Source organism: Hipposideros armiger, unplaced genomic scaffold (assembly GCF_001890085.2).
Source record: "Hipposideros armiger isolate ML-2016 unplaced genomic scaffold, ASM189008v1 scaffold_80, whole genome shotgun sequence".
In the NCBI taxonomy this organism is placed as follows: Eukaryota; Metazoa; Chordata; class Mammalia; order Chiroptera; family Hipposideridae; genus Hipposideros; species Hipposideros armiger.
Window position 1 is genome coordinate 3,837,738 of NW_017731430.1, and position 8,372 is coordinate 3,846,109.

The following is an 8,372-nucleotide window of genomic DNA, read 5'->3' on the forward strand; positions in this document are numbered from 1 at the left end:
GGTGTGTGTGTGTGTGTATGTGTGTATGTATGTATATGTGTGTGTGAGTGTGTGTGTGTGTGTGCGCGTGTATGTATGTATATGTGTGAGTGTGTGTGTGTGTGTGTGTGTGTTTCAGCTGCTAACAAATGAACATTTGGGATGCAAAGAAAAGATAACATGTAAAAATTTAAAATAGGGCACGTTGGTTAAAATTACTACATTAAATTTTAAATCCAACTGCGTTTTCTGAAGTACAAAATAAGGAGCCTATCAAATGGGCGTGAAAACCACCACATAGTTTGAAATATTTGTATTCAAATTTTTCCCATTTCATTATTTATGACATTACTACCCTATAGTATTAGAACACATTCTAAAGCATGTATGAAAATACCACGAAACAAACCTGAAGGGGTCATCTTTGAAGCGTGAGCATCAAGTCTAAGTAAAGACCAAGTTCCTCCTCAGTCAATCCTGCCATAACTGTTTCAAACCACCTCTTTTAATATTGATGTATATCTACTTGTTGGTTTTTCAGCTTTGCCAATTTTTTTTTAATATTCTAGGGCTGAAAAGAAATAATAAAGGGCAGCACCTCAAGAATTTACATAGGTACGACCTAATAATATCTTGACTACCTCTAACCTCAGCGATCCCAGTGCTGTAGCTTTCAGATGATGCTTCCTACAGTGGGTACCACTTACTAGTACCCGTCTACCTAGATTTCTGAAGGCTTCAATCTAAAAACATATTTCTATAGAAAAAGAACCCCGTTTGACTTATAAGGGTAGCAATGTTGTTGTTTGTCATGAAGTTGACAAAAAAAGAACAAACAAAAAAGAACAGTAGGCAAAAAGTTATCTGTAACTCTCAAGAGGAATTAATGTATTCCCTAATTCCTCGATAATTAACAAGGATAAAACTGTACCCTGCACTGCCTCCCTTCAAGATGGTAAACTCATAATACAATAGAATCAAAACAGGTTGGGGGGTAGGGAGTGGGGGCGATGGAGAGAGGAATACCTTTTTTCTTGGCTCCACAAAGGGTTGAGGGCCTAATTATTTTTAAGTGTAATCCAGCCAACCTCTTCTCATGCTTAGCTGCCCTGAGTGACACTATTTGCGATGCCCAGTGTGCTGAAACTGAGCAGGTTGCTGTCAGTTTAAAAATGACTATAATAAAAGTGACCATGAAGATGGATCTTGTGATTTTGCGTTTCTAATCAGTCATCTGTGAAGAACACTTTTGCTTTGATTCAGCACACCGGTGACAGCCATGATTGATAGTGCACGAGGATGAAAAAAGGTTATTAACTGTCTTCCTATTAAGCTCAATGTATTACCCCTCTAGGTGTGTCTCATACTTTAAGTTAAAGTACTTCTCAGGTAAGGTCAAGAATGAACTCTATGGAGACGGTATCCATGCTGCTGGAAACCAGCTAGGCACCCTGGCATTGATTTTTTTTTTTAATTTAGCATTTAAACTACATTTAATTCCACTGCCTTATTCATTAGCTTAAAAAGAAACATTTTCTCCTGACAGCACCCATGCTGAAAACACTAAAGGTATAGGAAATAGCTTTAAATGTAAAGATGTGCATGTAGAACTAACTAGCAACACATGTGTGGCATGTACACAAAATCCATATTTAAACACATGGTAATATATTGTATAATCTATGGGTACTTTTAAGGGTAGACGCTAAAATTGATTTATGAATTAAAAGTAACTATCTGTATGGCATATGCAAAAATTGTTTTGATTGTCAATCATCCATTCATGGCAAGCTTTTGATAAAGAAAAAGCAGCAATTTCTAAGAAGCTCAACAGATCTACTAAAATATCTAGATATCTGTTTTTGTTTAAATGCAATACATAATTTATTAGCGCCATCTCATTTTATTTTTTAAAAAATTAGAAGTATTGGATATGGATGAACATTTAAATGACAGCTTCTGTTGGTGTCTTTGACTAGTATACATATATACGCCCATTCACAAATAGTATTGTAGATCCTAAGGTATTTAAAGGTTTGCAGCATACCATTCAATGAAATACTAAAATTTTAAATGTTATCACATTTCCTGTGTTCACTTACTCTTACTAGAGCCAAAATGTACTAAAAGATTTTTGTACACTTCATTTAACTTCTCCTTTAAAACATCTTAGATTTACAAGTTTGGTTCTGGGAGATAGATTATGCATTTTAATGTAAAATTATAGTATTATGTTTCTTCCTACATTTCCCACTGTAAGCACTCAGTACATGTCAAATGTAATGTGGATTAGCCAAAAATATTTAAGGATATCAATAACTTGGCATTGATGTAACCATTTAAACTATAACCAAATTTCAGCTCTGTGTGCTTGGCGGTACATCATTGAGCGCCTCTGCAGAGTGGCGCAGAATAAAAAATGTTACCAGAACGTTATTAGTGTTTCAGGGCGCACAAAATCATATTATGTCCAAAAGTTTTCTCTAGTATATCGTGACCTGTTCTCCAGTGTCAGTTATTATACCCGTTTTTGGTCTGTAATAAATTCTATTTCAAAAATGTACTATTTTAATATTAGGATCCATCAGCAATGAAATACAGAGAAAGTAAGGAAATGAATTTCAGGATTTCATTGAATTTGTCTTTAGAGCCTCAAAAATTGGCTCTCTGTCCTACTCTGCTTAATCTCGCCAGTGTTAAGAAACCTTTCCAGCGCTCTAGTATTTTCTGCATGCCAAGTATAATTTAAATACTTGCACGCTGAAAGCCTCTTCATAAAAAAAATGTTAGATCAGTGTGAAAATTGTGTATTTAGTGACTTGTGTTTATGTGGAGTGGACTTAAGGGTAGATTTTAGAAATCATACAGGGTTTCCTCCGCATGGCACATTAACTTTATTCTTAAATGGATTTCTCTTTCTGTCCTATCCAACTCCAAGAGACCAGCTTGGATCCTGAAACTTAGAAAATCGGCAATGAGATGAGCGATACCCCTTGTGTTTCTCAAAAACAGCGTTTGCTTTTAAAATCAAAAAAGAAAAAAAAGCAGTTTCAATCTATCTCATGGTGATGAATAAGCTGTTCTGACCTATTAGTGAGAGTCCTGTCTTCTTCCATCTGCCTCCTTGGGAGGTGCTCCAGGAAAAGGAGGCGGTACAAAGGCCGAGTAGGCCCGAGAGGGACACACAGATTTCCTGGGCGGCCCATTTCCTACTCTCCTCTGTTCCTTCTCTTCAGAGACTAGAGATCTAGGACACACATTACACACAGTGCACATTATACGAAAGAGCAAGGCACAGACAGTTTCAGGGAAATTTTAGGTCAGTTCCAAGGCAGTCCAGTAGCATGGCTGAAATTGATGCTGAGCCATATTTTTTGCAGAATCCACCAGAGTCAAACAGTCAAAGGTAAACACGCAACGTTTCCCTTTAACCCTTCGGACCCGCAGAACGGAATGTTGCATTCATTGTGGTCAAGCAAGTGAGGAACCTGGTGGGAAAAGACCCACACCCTTTTGCAAACCCCTGGAATGTGGTTCCCAGGCTGCTGCTGACTGGGTGTCATCCACTGCTGGGACACAAGGCATCTTTCCAGTATCTAGGGCTTGGGTGACTTTTAGCTTGAAACTCTCCTGTGCAGCTCTTCCAACCCTATATGCATCTCTCCTCCTCCTCCTCCTACTCCCCCCTCCCCTCCTCCTCCAGACCTACTAGGGGACTTAGGGTAGGGGTGTGACGGGTGGTGCACATCTGTGTAGCCAGACCGTGCAGGCTAACAGCTGCTGTCCACTGGCAGACCGTGTACCTGAGCGTGGTGGCCGCTCTGCTTGTCCGCCCAGCCCACTCCTGCCTGCAGTGTTGCTGCTGTCACGCCAGCCGGTGATTTGATAGGCTTGTCGGGTTGCCATGGTGTTGACTTCTTGCCTCCGAGGAGCTGCCCAATGACTGGAGGTCTGGGATTAAAGCGGGAAGAGGCAGCGGCCACAGCGAATTTCCGCGGCAGCTGCAAGCAGCGACCAACAAGGGGCCAGAGGACGAGGTCTTCGGACCGCGCTCCCCGCCCGAAGCCCGGGCGGCCGTGCGGGGAGGACAGGCAGGGCGGGGGAGCCCGAGGATGCCCGTGCGGGCGCGACACCCGCGCGCGAGTCCCTCCTCAGCGACCCGCTCGCCCTGCGAGGAGGCGGCTTCCAGAATCCGTTCTTGCACCAGACACGGCCGGGGCGGGGGCGGGGACTGGGAGTCACGCGTGTTCAGAGGGACTCGAGTGGGCGATACACTGAACCCCCCCCCACGCCCCACCCTTCCCTGGGGCAACGAAAAATAATAATAATAATTTTGGCACATACAGAGGCGCCACACGGAGCGCTTTCGGAACCCTGGAAACTAACTTAGTCCGAGAAGAGAACATGCAATTAGACGGCCGAGTGCGTGGAGACCGTTGCTCGGGCGGCGGCGGGGGGGGGGCCGGGTGCGCGCCGCCCCGCCCCGGGAGCCGCCTCTGTTACAAATTAGTAGGTAGGTGAAGGTTACGCGAAGAAGAAAAGGGAAAGTAAAGCTGTTAAAAGAAGAGAAGGAAACCCCTGGGAGCTCGGCTCGCAGCCTCGCCCCCACCCGCACCCCCACCGCCTCCCGATCCGAGGGGACGCGAGCAGGGGGCGCGCTTCGGTGGGACGAGGCCCCGCCGGCGTGTCTGGCGGAGACGGCCGCCGCGCGAGGGGAAGGGGACCCCGCTGCCCGAGCGGAGGCAGGGGGGCGCCGTGGGGGGAGGGGCGCGGCCCCGCGAGGACCGAGAAGTGAGGGCGGTCAGCCCCGTGGCGGGCAGGGCGCACGGAAGGACTGGAGCCGGGGGGAAAGCAGGAGGAACAAGGTGTGCGCCGCCGAGGGAGGGCGTGGGGGGGCCCCCGCAGGCCACGCGAAGGAGCCGCCGCCGGGCAGCACCCCGAGCCGGACGCCAGGTGCCGCGCGGCTCGGGGCGACGCGGGGACTTTTCTGGCCAGAAGAGGGGCTGCTGGCTCAGCCTGCCGGGTCCACCGCGAGTCCCCAACACACGCCTCACTAACTTACTTCACCGCCACTTGCATTGATTTTCTTTAACAAATAAACATAACGCCCGTTGCAGCCAACACGTCCTCTTGCTGCTGCCGGAATGCCCTGAGCTCAGATGGCTGCGTTGCTCCGGACAGCAGTGTTTCTCTCTCCAAATAAATTGTTTTCCTTTCCCGTAAAAAGATCAAACGTGTGATCACATTCAGGTGGGGGGGGGCAGTCTAGTCCTCGACTCCCCCCCGCCCCCCCCTCACCTCTGTAATTTGGGAATCACCTTTTAGATTAAGTAGAAGACAGGTCCAGACACAAAGTTTGCAAACGTGGTAGGTCTCCGTGACATTTACATATTAATTTTTGCTGATAAGAAGTAACTCCATTTGGGAGGCAGACGCCGGCAAAGAAATCGACTCGTTTGCAACTGCAGGGAAATTAACACCAGTCCGACAGCCACACCTAAGCTAATCCCCTTGAGTGGTCTCTAAGAAATATTTCCTTTAAAAATAGAGAAAGTATTTATTTTAAAGCAGCCCCCCTTCAAGAGCAGTTTCTGCTCGAGGTTCTTCCCTACATGTCAAAGGGTTGTTGAATTATTCATTATTGTAATTACTATCATCATTGTCATTATCCCTTTCCATGTGGAAATAATTTTATTATCGTAATTTGATATCTGAAGAATTTCCTGTTAGTCGTTTGATAATCATTTTTTTTCTGTTGAAAAGAAAAAGTTTTGTTTATAAATGAGATAGAGAAAATGTTTTAAATGGCTTTGATGTTTGCTATAGATTTCCGTTTATCTAATCGATCGGAATGCCAATAAAATCGATTAAAGGTTTAGTGTTTTACAAACAACCATTTTGTGCCTTTTGATTTTACGTTCAGAATGATTTTAATAAAGCTAATGCTTTCCTTGAACATTCTCCCCTTTAAAAAAAACCAAAACCTTTATCGTTTTTCCTTTTATTATTAGAAATTGCCACTTAAAGTTCTCCTAATAGGAAAATATAAAATATAAGCAATGGCTGCAGTGGTTTAAATTTCATTCTCTTGTTGCTCGAGGTATTTAAATAAAGCCCTTTAAAATCTTGGTGAATTATATGTGATCATCCAGTGATTGTGGAATATTAAATTAAACTTAGATAAATCCGCATTGAAGGAGGCAGCACCCAATCCTGAATTTATTTCCCATTTTCTCTAACAGCATCACTGCGCTCTTCTCTTTGCAATGACAATGTGCCAAATCTGGGCATTTTGAAAACATTTTCCATATGCTATAACAGGGGACTGATAGACAAAGAAGAAAAGAAGATGATCTTTTTGCTCTGAGGTATATTTTTCACCTTTTTCTCTTCGACTTTCTCTGACAATCATTTTAAAGCAAAAGTTTGAAAATCATTTAATTCCTTTTTTTATGTTTTGCTTTCACCTTTTTTTTCTCTCTCTCTATCTTGTAATTTATTCCTGGAATGGAATTTTGGTTACGATATAATGTAATGCTATCACTGGTACCTTGACAAACAACATTTGTTTCAAAATCTTTGATTCATTTAGTTTCTTCTAAGCTGCCTTTTGTAATTAAAGATGATTTAATTATACATTTTGTAACTTTGATCAGATGGGCTGTTTGTTTGCTGTGGGATTTAATGGTGCTTTTGTGTCTAATATTTAGGGACGTTACATGCAGAGGTGATGGTTTTTTCTTCGTTTACAAAGATCTGCAATTTGGTTTTGGAAACGTGAATGTTTGGATGAATTTGTCCTGTTTTAAAAGAATTCTGTTCGGTGGCTGGAGTTTACTATACTGTCTAGATACGATTTCATTGACTAGATATACATGTTTAAGGTTTTAAAAGATTGCAACTTTATCTCTTACTCCATGAAATCCCAGTTATTGTTTTTTTTTCTTTTTTCCCCCCATTTATCTATCTTTTCCCATCTCCATCGCTGTCTCTGAGAGCTCTTCCCCAGATGGAATGCAAATTTTTCATTGGATACTCTTGCTGGAACTATCTCCTTGTATTTTGAGAAGGGTGTGCTTGTGAGCCTGGGTTTGGATGGTGTGAACGTGTATTTGTGGGGAGGGGATGAGGGGGGTGTTTCAGTGGCGATAAGGAGTCCTCATTAATTTGCATGAGAGCTGTGGAAGTGCTTGTGAAGTTAGCGAAGTTAGCTATTGTTTGGGAAGAGTCCTGCCTGACCTTGTTTATAAACACTGGGCTGCTTGCCTACAGGGAAAGGAGGTCACAGCACAGTCTGAGCCCTGACCTCTGAAAGGCCAGAGGGCGTCTGACTGTTCTCTTTCCCTCTACCCCCTTTCCCTGCTACCCTCCCCTAATTCTGCCTTCCTCAGCCCCTCTAGAACTCCACCCCCTCCCCATGCCTTACCTTACCTGTGTCTAACTTTACATAATGACCCCCTACACACACACACACACACACACACACACACACACACACACAAACACACACACGTCAAACCTCCAGGAAAAAAAGAGGTAAAACAGATTTACTGTAAAGTTAAAGCAAACAAATGTACTTTAGGAAGAGAGAAATTTACAGGGATATGGAAATACAGAGATAGAGGCCGGGTAGCAGGATGTGGGGTCCGGGACGAGGGGAGGGCATTTTTATTATTTAAAAAAAAAAAGACCACAAAGGAGCTAGAACTAGGTTGGGGGAAAGGATGGAGTCAGCTAACGGCGGGTTTGACTGTCCACAAATACCACACAGATACGTACACGTTGAAAAACGTCCTTCCTTTTTGAATTTCATTTCATCTAGTTCACTCTCACTGTCAGAGTGTCCATTCTGGGTGTTAGGTCATATTTTAAAATCCCCCCCTTTTCTTAGTTCTCGGGGAAAATACACCCTCTTTCATAGTCATGAGACCTGGCGCTCTCCCACACTATTTTCTTGAATTATTTCATTGTAAATATAATGTGGTTGCGTGACACCTCCCCAAGTAAGCCCTGCACTTGCCGGATTCACTGCCAACCTCACGTCTCCCCCTGACACACATACGTACCCCCACCTTCTCACCTCCCCACTCACAGAAAATGACAGGCACGGGTATCAGGTTTAAGTGTGTTTTGGAAAGGAGTTGCTGACTTAAACAAAAATGTTAGTTAACAGACTGCCTTTGTTAAATAGCCCCCGGGTGCAGAAGACCCAAGGTAAAGAGGGAAGGGGAAGCGAAGGGGCTGAGGATCTGAAAGTGTCTGCGGTGCTATAAAGAGTTCCCAACGCTGAAATCTTTATAATACCTTTTGCTTCAAACTGAGCTCATCTGCAGACCCCGGAAGCGCGGTCAAAAGACGGAACCTTTTCCCCTTCTGGCTGGGTTGGTCTCGAG

The 8,372-nt window shown here is 43.8% G+C and overlaps 1 long non-coding RNA gene across 2 annotated transcripts in view; it reads right to left on the reverse strand.

The window, feature by feature from the left end:
* LOC109383286 (uncharacterized) overlaps nucleotides 1–8,372 on the reverse strand; it is a 21,238-nt gene extending 12,866 nt beyond the window's left edge. The window contains exon 1 of one of the 2 annotated variants that reach the window (XR_002124151.1): nucleotides 8,284–8,372. This is a non-coding gene — a long non-coding RNA (uncharacterized LOC109383286). Of the gene's footprint in view, nucleotides 1–3,782; nucleotides 4,194–8,283 lie in introns of those variants that run through there. The other variant, XR_002124150.1, reaches the window with a different exon arrangement.